At 39.0% G+C, this 13932-nt stretch overlaps 1 protein-coding gene across 1 annotated transcript in view; it reads left to right on the top strand.

The window, feature by feature from the left end:
* Positions 1–13932, top strand: part of greb1l (GREB1 like retinoic acid receptor coactivator) — a 52982-nt gene that overhangs the window by 13766 nt on the left and 25284 nt on the right. Inside the window, exon 2 of the mRNA XM_042498453.1 lies at positions 11557–11668. The gene's annotated coding sequence lies outside the window, so the exon portion shown is untranslated. The remainder of the gene's footprint in view (positions 1–11556; positions 11669–13932) is intronic.

Genomic DNA, 13932 nt, shown 5'->3' with positions numbered 1-13932 from the left:
TATGAAATAGAACTCATTGTTGTCTTATTCAATATGGCTTCGCTGAATAAGTCCATAAATGCATTAGGGTCCTGTGTCTCTCCCTGTTGTTCCGACCTAGGTGAACTGACGTTCAACCCGGCCACGTTGTAAAATGCAGATTGGGTTCACTGACAGGCCTTCCATTTTATTACACAGTCATGAGCAGCGTTGTAAACTGTCACTCGTCCTTCACTTTCATTCACTTATTCTATCGGAGATAACAGCCAGAAGAGCTGACCTCTCCGCTTAGTGGTCACATTGTCAAAGACTTGTTGGAAATTGAACTTTTTTTTTTTCTTGCGTTGCAATTGCATGTGTAAAAGGTAAAAAAAAAAAAAGGGTTTTGTCATTCATGGGTGAGATGCCCAAAGAAAGGAATAAAATTCAGAGAAATTAGATATGTGATCAGTTTTTTATGTGATAATCACAACTGTTGAGAGATTGTATTGTCTTTTTCATAACATAAAAACATGTTATTCTACAGTTGCTTTGTTTTGGTCAGCCGTGTCAAAGGCTTTTGGGAAAGCATGCGATTAACTTGAGCTGAACAATTTGTTGATTAATTCATAAGTCGTCCAGCGACAATCTACCACTATTGTTTGTGTAGTGATAATTTGTTCAAACAAAAAGGCAAAATACTTTCTGGTTTCAGCTTCTCAAATGTGAATACCTGCTGCTTTTCTTTGTCATATGCTGTACAATGCAACAGATGTTGCATGTTATTGCAATACCAAAAAATATCATAAAACATTTTAAATCACAATAATTTTGCATTATGACATAAGAATCGTGATAATATTGTGTCGTAGAATCTCTGGTGATTACCACTACTGCAATCAAAAAATTACTATTCGCTTTAAGGGTAAAATCAAGTTTGAGTTTTTTCCTGGTTGTATGTCTTCATTCAAACACCTTTACTACACTTATCGGTCAATTAAAAGTGTATATTTCATATCTGTATTATTGAAACTTACATACAATGAGTCGGTTGATGTTTATAGGGCAGCACAATTATCAAAATGGCAACATGGCCATGTGCAATATCCAAATTGTAAATTTTAGATAAAAGTACAATTTGTCACAATTATAAATTAATCATTGTGGTGCTACAGAGATGCTCCAGCCTACAAATCATATTTCAGACGTAAAGGGTGTGCTTGTTTGGTACATACACCAGCAAAAATCACATCATCATTATGTCTGTCTTAGTTTTTTTTTGTTTTTTTTTTGCACATCATGCAGCACATCTTATTTTACAAAAACAAACCTTTTCTATGCAGTACACACGATGAAATATTAAATATATACAATGTATACTGTATTTTTACTGTAAATGAGTGGAGTATAGTGTTATCAATCAGGTGGTTACTTTTAACAAGGCTTGTTTTCCATTTATGCAACGTCAGTTATCTCTTTGATGGACCTGTGCCAATAAATAAAGCCGGCCTTTGTCCGTAGCTCAGATTTAGTTTAAGGTTAAATGCCTTGCCCTTAAACTCATCCGCTGGGCCAGAGTGTGTGGCAAGGTCACCACTCCAATCAACCTGGTGTTAACACAAAGGCCGCTTGTCCCCTAATGAATTAGTGCTACAGTCCCTCAGCGAGTCACTACACTGCCCTCCAGCCCCTCGCAGGCCTCCTCAGACCTGCTGCCCTTTCACACGCACCCCCCTAGCCCCTAATTTTGAAATGAGTTTTATAACTGGACAGTAAACTTCCAGTGGCTTAATGATGATGACTTCTTCATCTGCCCAAATGCTCCTTTTGTCCGCCCCTCCTCAGGCCCTGTACCCTGCCCCCGTTCCCTCTGGTCACACCAGGCCTTAAACCCTGGTTCACCCCACTTTATAGTTCCACAGATAATCCCTTAGAACACACACACACACACACACACACACACGCACACATGCACGTGCATGCACATATACACCCTCAGGCTATTATCTCCACTGAGCCCAGCTCTGTCTCCTTCTCGCTCTTCTTTCTCTCTGTTGCTGCCGACTTCAGCAATGGCATTCAGCTGGAATGTTTGCCTTTGTTTGTGTGGCCCACTGGAAAGCCATGAATGACCTTAGCTCATCTGCTATCCTCACTAGCACTGATTTGCACTTCAGGGCTCAGCAGGCAGTCCCGAGGAGCGGTGGGGAGGGGGGTTTCGAAGAAGGTTGTGTGGCTTTTATAAGGAAATTAGAGCGGCGGACTGCCACACGGATAGTAAACAACAGTGCGAGTCCTCACACCTTTGGCGTCAGGTGAAGCGGGTAGAAAAGGGGATTCCGTTGCGGGAATTTTCACATGGTGGCAGTTTTGTTTTCATGATTTGTTTTGCTGCAGGATTGTTTTCTTATTATAAGAGTTAGACGTGCTAATTAGCACCTCGGTTGCTGTACTTCCTCCCCACCTGATGCTCGTCCCTCATCTCTTCATTTGTCCGTTGAGCCGCATCTGTGGAGCACTTTTCATTTGTCCATGTTATGTCATCAACAGAAGTCATCCTAATGTGATGGGTTATAATTGAGGCTGTGGTGGAATGTAATTTCGTACATTTACTCAAGTACTGCACTTAAGGACAAATTTTAGGTTCTTGGACTGTACTTGAGTGCTTCTCAGAAACAAATATTATACTTTTTACCCCACTACATTTGACAACTTTGGTTACTAGTTACTTCTTAGATTGAAGTTTTTGTTTGTGTGAAACACAGCTGCTAAATGTCTTGAAGTTTTGTTAAAAATACCCAGTGCTTCCTTAAACCTTTCATAAACATAAGAAGAAGGCAATGAGCAACAAAAGAAGAAATGACCCGAAAATAAATAATAATAATGATAATAACAACAATAACAACAACAACAATAATAATAATAATTAACTTTATTTACAGAGCACTTTTCATACAAAGAATGCAGCTCAAACTGCTTCACAATAACAAAAGAAAAATGACAACAAGATTAGACCATCGAAAGACAGTTGGTGATAAACAAAACATAAAAATGAAGGTAAAAAATACAGAGACCAATAAGAATCATTAAAAAAATGAATTTTCTTGTGTGTATAATTGCATGTATTTAAAAACCCAGCTGCAGAAGATGTAGGAGCTCATGAAGAATTACAGAAGGACAGAGAGTCTGCAGTGTAGACTTGTCCCAAACCATTAAGAGCTTTAAAATCAAGTAACAGAACCTTTAAATCTATTTTAAAGATAATGGAAACCAGTGGAGTGCAGCTTAACTGGGATAATATGCTCCCTCTTTAATTAGTGAAAATTGCAAGATTTTGTTGATTAAACTTTTATTTCAGTAAGGGTTTAAATGCAGGACTTTTGGAACTTTTACTCAAGAAAAAGATCTACATAATTCCTCTATCTCTGATTGAAGGAAGATTCTCCAAATTATGTGTTGCTGAGTCAGCTAATAAAGAGAGGAAAAACCCCTCTCCCAAACCCCCTCTACTAAAGACATCTCCCAGAACCCCCCGCAGCTGATCATGTGACCCGTCTTTCCTCAGGTGGCTGTGGCAGGGATGCTTCCCCTTTGTCAGGGACTTTAGCAGGAGCTCAATGCAGTGATGAAGGATGGACTTAGGGGCGGGCAAGCATTCAATCCACGCTCTTTTGTTTTTTTGCACAGTGTCTTTTGAGGCCAAAGAAAATGCCGGGTTTACTCATTATCTCCGTTCTAAATGGGCTATTTAGGACAGGCCACGTCAAAGTCAGGGGCTTGGACATAAATCACACTGACAGCTCTTTTCCCTCAGTTGAACTTGTGGCTGTTTTAGAATCAGAATGATCATTGTGAAGATTTCACTTTTATCACACCTGATACTTGATTTAATCTCCATCACTTAAAAGTGTCACTCCAAAGCCCTCCTGAGACTTCTTGATACGCCCGCATGTGTGGTCTAAATCAGCAACAGCCGGACACATTTCACAGTCAAACTCAAGCCCAATGTTTAGACAAATGTGGCTGATTGAGAGAAATGAGTGCATGAAAGCCCCATAAGGGCTAATGGAGGCCCTGATTGGCTTGCGTGGTGGTTTATAGCCGCCATTGCACTGACTGGGCCCCAATATAACCATTGGAGAGGAGGTGAGAAGGGCTGCATGCGACTTGATTAAAACAACTGTTGACTGTGTGTCTGTGGTAATGAACTGGAACACCAGTTACACTGCTCAGTGAAGCGAGACACCTGGGCCAGTAAAGAGAGATATGGAGACAAGAAAAATATAAACAGGTTTTATTTTAATCATCCACTGCTGCTGTTATTTTTCATGTTAAGTAGGTAGGCTATTTTTCATTAAAGTTCACAGGGAAACCCAAGTTCTTGACTATGATTCAGTTTTCTCTCTCTTAACTCATCAATAAGAGCAATTTTAACTCTTTGTGATTCTTATGAATTAGTCCGAGCAGATATATTGGCATTAAAGAAAGCTTTAAGCTTTTTTTGGCTTACAAATGCTTTTCCGTGGTCAATGGGGAGTGCATCTTCCCTGCTGTCAAGTAGATGTGAGTTTACTCAGACCTACTGTTTATCTGACAAATTCTTGCTGACTCTACTTGGCTTTAATTAGTTAGCAGGAAAACAGACGGACAGGAGTCTTGGGGTCTTTGGCAGATGCAGGTAGTCGCTGTCCATAGAGTCTTGGTTGCTTTCTATGACTGTACCAATTTGAATAAAGCAAAATATTTAACATCAGAAGATAAGTAACCAGATGTCAGTGCAATCTTATTTCCTTGGTATAATATTGCTGACATTTCTGTTTGATTCCCAAATAGAGGATAAACAGTGATTATGATTGTTGCATGTGGCTTTTGTACCGCTGTTGTGCGTGCTTCTGGTAAAATGAAAAATACTACATAATGCTGTAAAATCATACAACAACTTACTCTTTAGTGATGTTTTTGGCTCCAAAAAGCATCAAGATTTACAGTGTTTTGCTGTATTTTGGAAAAAAATAGTACATGCAGTTACAGTGTGTTACAGTTCAGCAACCTTTAGTAGAAAAAGATTAAAGATTTAAAATGCTCTTATTGATATTGGATTCTCAATCCTTAATGTGATGTAAAAACATAACAAACACTGTGAGCATTCATTATTTGATGTTGCTCAGATGTTGTATAGTGCGATCACAGTGTTTCCCACAGAATTAGAGTATGTCATGTGGCAGTTGTGTCTGCATTCTTTGTCCGTTTTCTAAATTTGGAAGCTTTCGTGGGTCCCTGACCGCAGCGCAGGCGGAGCTCTTCTTGAGTGTTTTTTTCCTCAGCAGCAGTATGTGACTAGCAAGGTGGATAATTGATCTGTCGATCACTTCAGAGCATCATTTCGATGGATGAGAGGAGCAGCTGCTGCAAGTGAAAGCAAACTTTTTGACCCAGCAGAATGCGCCTTAAGTTCTGGTGCTCCATTTGTGCCCAGAGTATGCTTCGAGAGTGTGGTGCAAAGAATAAAACGTTGTTTATATTTCAACAGCGCTCCTAATGAGTAGTCAAACTCCAAAAATAGAAATGCAATTTGTGGCCACAGATGTTTTAATTGTGGCAGTTTGCCAGAAATACATGAATATGTGGGAAACCCTGGTTTATGTTAAGTGTTGATTTACAGTGTTTTATTGTATTTTGGAAAATCAGTACATTTCTGTTAGAATTTGCCCACATTTTTACAGCAACTAGTTACAGTATGTGTGAGGAGGTCACAGTAAACGATTAAGTGTGTGACAGAATTTTAACAGTCTTTAGTAGAAAAGATTTAACATTGAAAATGTTATTGTTGATATTGCATTGCAATATAGTGCCAAAACATAATATACACAATGAGAACTCAAGAGAGGGGTTATTTATTAGAGTGATATTTTGAAGTAAGTTTAACATTTTTGCTCAGATGTTTTAGACATACATGATTCAGCAGGGAAGTGACATTAATCCACTTGCATACAGTGTAATTTCTCTGAAGCCCATAGGCGTAAATTTTGGGGGGACGCGTGGGACATGCCCCCTCAAATTTAGAGCATGTCCATATGTCTCCCGTAAAAATAACATGAAAGTAGCAGAAATTTTATTTTGATAAAAATAAGACAGATAACTATGACCAGGCAAAAAATGGTGCAAAAACTATACCATTTGCATAAAATTAAGTGTTTGACACTCAAAATTTTCTGCAGAAAGATTCCTAACCCCACTGTTGAAACGAAACCTGTGCACTGGCTTGAGCTCGTCTTTATTTAGCAATACCATGATAAGGTACTGGCCCTTATCACCAGCCTGTGATGATATAAGAATCCCTAACATCTGCCAGCGCCTGTTGATTTGTGGTGCATTTCCGTTTATTTATTTTGACCAGATGAGCCCCTGGTATTTATAGCGGGAGTAAAACCCCAGTGTGGGGTCAATCTCAGGCAAGGCTACGAAGACAAAATGCTCAAGCTGACCTGACATTCTTGTTCCCATTTTGCCGGGGACGGATTCTCCCTTCTCCTGAATTGGCCCCCAATAAAAAAGTCAGCAAGCGACTGAAGTGAGCGTGAGAGCCAAAGTTTGATTTAAACGTCCACCCCACCCTTCTTTTTCCCCGAAAATGAAAACTTCCACCTGACACAGTGTCAGCGCCTTGGCGTGCTGGGGGTCACGCGTGGCAGGGCGCCGCGGCTGCGTGGCAGCAGGGAAATGCGGGATTGTCTTCTTTGTTTCCCCCCACAGCTCTGCAGGCCTCCAAGAGCATCTGTCACCACAGGGGGTCAGTAGGGCTGTGATGAATGAGCCCCCGGTGGATTCCCTCCCTCCTTGGCAAATGGCACAGGACAGAGGAGGGCGTAGGGGACTTAGGGGGAGGGGTCTGTGTGTATGTGAGTGTGTGTTTGTTTGCATGTGAGGGAGAGCGAGAGAGAGAGAGAGAGAGAGGGAGGGTTTCTGCTGCTCTGAGGGAAGGAGTGGGATTCTCATTTCTCTCTAAAGAGTATCATGACAAAGGTGACTTGAGACATACCAGAGAGGAGTGAAACTCCACATGCTCCCTGGATAACAACAAATTATTTCCACAAGGATTTATGACCTAAAATGGACTAAATCTGAGAAAAGTTGCCTTCACATTTTGGATTTAACTTGGATTTTAAGCGTTTTATCTACGGTGTGCAGTCATGGAAGGTACAGCAGAAGCTTTCTTTTTGTTACTGCTTGCTGTGTGTCACATGTGGCTCTGATGTAGCATTAATGAGATGGGCTTTTAGCACCTAATTTAGAGAACATGGAGAGATGTTTGTCTTTTTTTTTTCTTACACCCCATCCCCCTTTCTATCATGTCTGATGGGCAGTGTCTCTTCACCACAGCTTTTCTGATGTTAACAGTGTGCTGAGCTCTTTCCCGCATTTCAGCCATTGGCATGAGACTTAAAATGCATGACAATGAGGTGAAAACGCTTTAGATATTTATCAAATTTTCATTAACATTTTATCTACAGTTATTTTCATGACTAAAATGGAAAAAAATATAGTCAGTAAATCCTGTATAAACTAATTTTCACTTACATGTTGCATTTCACACAATAGCCACTTGTCAAGTTTGACTGTACGGACAGTAACAATATCTTCCTACCTCTATGCCGCAGGCATTTATATGGAGCGCAAAACAAACAGCAGAAGGATTTCCTCACATTCATTTAGAAATGTGTTGGCTTCAACCTTGCAGGATCTGCTGAGTCATAATATGATCAAACCAGGTCAAGAGGGGAAGTAAATTTAATCCTACCTCTCTTCCTCTATAGTAAACGCTGTAATGTAATTATGCAGCTGAGGGAGAAACAAAGAGGGAAAGAAGAAAAGGCAGGGTTTAAAGTAAGATCAGTGTAATTGGAGTCAAAATCTTAAAAAAAAAAATAGAATAAATGCCTGTTATGTGGTTTAATTTATAATGTGACTGAAGAATGTTCGTACCGCAAATTTAGTCAAAAAACTGACACAGAGAAAACATAGAGCTCACGTCATTTCCGGTTACAGCCTTCAATGTAATTTTTAGTGTAAATTTGTCAAAATGTAGGTCCTGTGCTACTTTCATGTTTGTATACATTGTATTGGGTTTGTGAGTGAAACAGAATATTTTAAGAGTCAAGTTTCCTGCATTCTGGTGAATTGTTATACACCAATTTGTGTTTTTTTTCTGTATCAGTTTGTCGTGTAAAAGTCTTAAATTTAATTTCATACACTGTAGTGTTTGTATACATAGTATGAGGTTTGGGGGTCCTCCAACCAGGAAATTTTAAGAGTCAAACACTTAATTTTCTACACTGTGGGGATTTTTTTTACACCAATTTGTGCATTTTTTGTATAAAGTTTTAGTGAAAATGTTCTTTCATGTTTGTATGTGTTGCATGGGGTCTCGCGGACCTCCGCCCCCCCAAAAAATGATTTAAACACCTAATTTTTCTGTTTAAATGTCTCAGATTTTGTCAAAATATAGGTCCTCTGCTACTTAAGTGTTTGTATGCATTGTATGGGGTATGGGGGTCATATGGGTCAATTTCCTGCATTCTGGTGAATTTTCATTTCATTTTCATTTTTCATCTATTTGTGCCTTTTCTGTATCAACTTCTAGTTCAAAATATATGTAGGTTCTCCAAACAGATAGCATTGATGACTATTTATGCAATTACATGTTTGCATTTGTACAAAAAAGTGTTTTGACAAAGTTAATGGAAATCGTAACTGTGATATATCACAGTCTTAGCAGTGTAATCTGCTGCTCTCTATATACATCCTTTTTTACAATGTATACTACACAAAGCCACATGACAGTATGGTTTCTGTATGTTGGGGTTGCACTCACATGCAGCTGCTCTTGGATTATAAAGTGCATGTCACAAAAGTATGTCTTAAACCGTTGCCTTGAATCCAGGCTCGCTCTAAAGTGACCCAGCGTGTCGGCTGATACATTCCCTAAATGTCATTACTGGAAAGACAGGACCTCATTAAGCACCTCGGGCCGGGCTCGTGTTGGTGTCTAGATTTACAGCTCCTTCATCTTCATCTCGGGAGCCATCTGCGTCTCCTTCTGTGTCGTCTACACTTCACATCTAGATAAGCATCAAAATATTTTCAAGACTCTGCTCCCTGGGTAATCAGCAGAGTGTCAGACCTTTGTTAGAACAGCCAAAGGAGGGTAAAGTGTGAATTTGTGTTATGAAACTTTAGTGTGTTTCATTTTTTGATTTTATTTCTGCTTTAAACAAAAATTTGAGTTAGTGATTCGGTAAAGGAGTCCAGGTTTCTGTCAGACATATTGATATTTTTAACCCTTTACCTTGATTAGCTGTATCATGCTGGCTAATCATTCACATCATGGGCTGCATTGTGGTCAGTATTTGCAAGTTGAACCAGCCTATGTATACTGGCCCTCTGAAGGACTTGGACCCCAGACCAACTTACAGAATCGCACCACACAGTCAGAAGTGATGACACGGTAGATTGTGACTTTTGAGGGGAACTTTGCTTATGTTATATCTGAGTGGCCAAACAAGTTGTCAAGGGGTCAAAGTAGCTGGCAGATCCATTCAGAGGAGACTGAGTGTGTGTAGTGAGTGAAGCGACAAACTAAAACACCCAATTGTGTTTATGAAAATAGCCCCAGGGCCGCAGTGTCACATAACGCCTTTTTAGCCTCGCAATAGTGAGTACATATGGTCTGTTAATGTTTGAGTGGCCCTAAGAGCACCCATTCATTGTATGAATGGGCTTGTTCTTTGGACCGTGAAGATCTGTAGTAACAGACTCTCTATAGCATTTATGTTTCGGAAAACAGTTTTTTTGGTTTTCCAAGCAATTGTTACCTTGGTGTTGCTTTTTATCTTGCAGAAAAAAACCAACAAAAACAAACTCATATATATATATATATATATACACATACATCTTGCAAATTGAAAGCACTTTCCTTAATTGATTACTGGTAAAATTAACTTTTGATTAATTAATTAATTCATTAAAAAAATCTTACACAATACCAAAAGTTTTTTTTTCTCTCTATCAAAGCTCACAGCAACATTTTGGATTAATTTTGACAGCATTGCATAGCCTATCAATTAATCGATTAAATTTCACATGTATTACTTTTGTTATCATCCCTGATACATCCAAATATACAAGAGATATGCCGCAGCAGTCTACCTTAATGTGCTGTCTTACAGGAGTGGCTTTTTCAGAAATGAGTGTCACATTGTCTCAATGAAGTTGAATTTCCTTAAATGTGAAAAACAAGTAGAATTTCACTATTATGTACATATGGAGTTATATTTGTCTTGTTATTATTTGTGTAAACAGATTAACAGTCTGTGTGTTAATGTGTAATCTGTAGATATAAAACACCTTCCACAAATATATAAATATAAATTGTTAAGTCAAAAAATACATGCAAATATAAAATGAATCTGAAAATGAACAAATTCCACAATTAAAAAAATAACTGAATACATTCAAATAATCTACAAATAGGCATAAAGATAAAGCATTTGTAAAGATGTGCAACATTCAAATAGCTATTTGTGAATCCAGTTTCTATTTGTGAAACAAAAAGGCAGTATTGCAAAAAAATTAGAAAGTATTGGAAATGCCTCCAGTACTGCCTAAAATGCTAAATTGGGTACTGGTAAGTATGCGAGTCTATGCACTGATCAAATACCATGTTATTAACCAAGAAAGTTTAAATCCCCTCAAGGCTGTTAATATCATATACAACATCAAAATATTAATTATTCTCTAGAGCGCTGCGGTCTCGAGACTTACTTTAATTGGCCGCCTCCACATTACTGTTGTAGCTTTCCAGCGAGCACTCCAGTATGATTGTAGTCCTATCAGTGGCTTCATTATCCAGCATGGAACAACAGTATTTTTTTAAGACTGTAATAAATTAATCAATCTAGTAGTGAATGTCTACTGAGATTATCTGTCCCTTTATCTGTAATTAAAGGAGTTGTTGTTAGCTTTTAACATTTGTGCATAAAAGTGCGAATTCTAGAGGCCAATAGAATAACATGACATTCACTCCATCCTAGTATCATTAGATCTGCGCTGTTTGGGCAGCAACAGATATAATCCGTAGAATTTTGTGAGTGTAAAAAATAATATGTGAATGATCTTTTGCACACCTAGATTGCATTGTGAGGCCAGCATCCAGACCATGCTGAGCAACCCATGGACATATTATATTGCAGTTTTGGATCCACTTTTACGCATTTTATTTGGCTTCTTGACACAGAAATTAGTAAATGGAAGGCCACTGGTGAAATGCAACAGTATCTGATTTGTGCTCTGTTTTGGGCGATATGTGAGTTAAGGTGTTAGTATTGGTATCAGGGGAAATAACATTATCATCACATCTATTTATCTACTACCTAGTCAAAAAGATATTTATTGTATCTTAGCCTTAAATTTGTTGCAAAAAACTGGTTCCCAGGAAGCTGTCGGTTAAGTATTAATTGTGTTGAGAGTAACACAGTCAGGAGATATAAATTGTGTCAATACAATGAGTTTTACATTTGAGATCTCTCTGCTCTTCCCCAGGTCTTGAAGCTCTGAGTGAAAGGTCCTTGCTGAAAGTTTCTGCAGTTTGGTAGTGATCCAGCATGTAGCAGAGGTGAACACGTCCCTTCACGCCTGGGAACAATCCGATAACGTAAGTCACCTTGTTAGTAATGCATCTGTTAGAAATGGTCTGTGCTGTCATATTTGCTCTGTCTCGTCTCAAATCCACTAAGTGAAGATTATACTTACTTTGACCTGGGGTCAAATTCACACAATCTGTTGATGCCACCCAGGAGCCGGGGAATGGCCTTGAATGACCATCTGACCGGCTAACAGGCAATTTTAATGTCACCACTGGGCGAGATAAACTCCCGTTTTTAAGCCATTAGTCTTTAGACATTAACCTGCGTCTCCCCAGTGGAGTCCACTCATTATATTTGAGCATCCATCAAGGCAACTGCAGCTGCTGACTCACCTGAAACGACCCCCCTGCCACTCCAACTGACCTTAGCAACCACCTGAGTCACACCTTAGAAACATCCGTTTGGCAACCTCTGCCACAGTCAAGCTTTGTTTTAAGTTGCACAGGTGATAAAAGGTCATTCTCTGTTTTCACCTCCGGCCTGCGCAAGGTTAATGACAAATCTGTCCGCTCAGGCTTGACAGTCAGCAAGCCAAAGAGGCCTCCAGAGTCCCCTTTTGACTTCACCATCGAACTGGCAGCGGCTGCTTAAAACCGCCCTCAGGCACTCATTTTTCCATTTTTTTTTTTTTTTTTACCCTCTCTGTCTTTGTCTCTGTGCAGCCACCTTCCTCTATCAGTTAAGCAAGAAATACTGTAGCTTCATTCTGTTAAGCTGCTTATCTCTTTGACAGCACAGTCAGGCACTGTTAATCCTGTCCTTTGTCTGGGTTGATCAGATTCCTCCCCAGGAAGGTTGTTAGGTAAACACGAGGTCTGGAACCTGTCTAGGCGTGGGCAAAATGAGACCTGGGAAGAGAAAGCTGCTCCGACATGATTCCTACCCTGCCTTTTATTGACAAAATAAAAAGTTTCAAGGTGTCTTTGTGGCCAAAACACACTGTCTATCATGTCGATATTCCAAATCCAATCCAATCCAATTTTTTTCAAAGTGCTGCACATCAATAATTAGATTTAATAATAATAATAATAATAGCATTAACTATCGTCAAGACAAGACATAAAAAACTGACTCACTAACTGAAATATTCAGTGTAGAAATCATTTATTTAGTTACTAGAAAAGAAAACGACAGGAGGACCTCACCTTGTAGTCTTGGGGGAACATTTTTCACTACTTTCTGATGTTTCATGGCAAAAAAGACTCATTGATTAATTGAGGTGATACTCAGATTAATCGATAATAAAAAATAATTGTTAGTTGCACTCATGACAATATTTGTGGAACATCTTTTATTATTTATATATATCAAGAATATCAATTTTTGATATATACATGTATTTTGCGTTTATCAACCCCACTTCCGCATTACCCACTTACATATTTTTTACTTTCACGCTCTAAGATTGTGACCATGAAAAACATCATACCTGCTAAACATCAGTATATTAGCACTTACACTGTGTGCATGTTGCTGATGTTAGCATTTAGTTTAAAGGGACAGTTCACCCTGAAGTTAAACATACATATTTTACCTCGTACCTGTAGTGCTATTTATCAGTCTAGATTGTTTTGGTGTGAGTTGATGAGTGTTGCAGATATCAGCTGTGGGGATGTCTGCCTTCTTGCGAATATAATGGAACTGGATGGCATTCAGCTTGTGGTGCTCAGAGTACCAAAAAAAAAAAAAAAAAGCATTAAAAAACCTCAACAGCAATGTCTCTTTTCAGAAATTTCAGTCTGGTTCCTAAGATAATCCACATACCTTGTTGTGAGCAATTTCATGTAGGATCTATTTTCTTTCTTCCGAACTACACCTGCAAACTGTATCACCGCGCAGAGAGAGTGCATCTACTCATGGACGAGAGGCTAGTGCTCGTGACAGCGCAAAATGTAAACTTTAATGGCATCCTCCTTGGCTTATCTAGCCAGCTGTGGTGTCAGGTGAGCTAACAGTAGATGCACACTTCCTTCTGGGCAGCGATTTGGGTAAATAATTTCAGTTTTGTAAAAATTGTATCATGTTTTCATTTGCCGAATTCACTGCGGAAACGTTTCTAATTCAGCCTTTTTGCACCTTTGCCCCTAACGAAATAAATAAATCAACACATGCATATAAACATGTGCAATCTGAGGCTAATGTTTGGTTGGAAAAATCAGTAAGGCAGGTTAGTTAAATCTTACTAACCTCTGAGCTCAGGTTTAGATCACTTATACAACTGACTTTAAAACTAAACCTGTCATTTAAGTGCTTCAGCAGCTGCACAGGATCT

Source organism: Plectropomus leopardus, chromosome 12 (genome assembly GCF_008729295.1).
Source record: "Plectropomus leopardus isolate mb chromosome 12, YSFRI_Pleo_2.0, whole genome shotgun sequence".
NCBI lineage: Eukaryota > Metazoa > Chordata > Actinopteri > Perciformes > Serranidae > Plectropomus > Plectropomus leopardus.
This window is presented reverse-complemented; position numbering and strand designations above follow the sequence as displayed.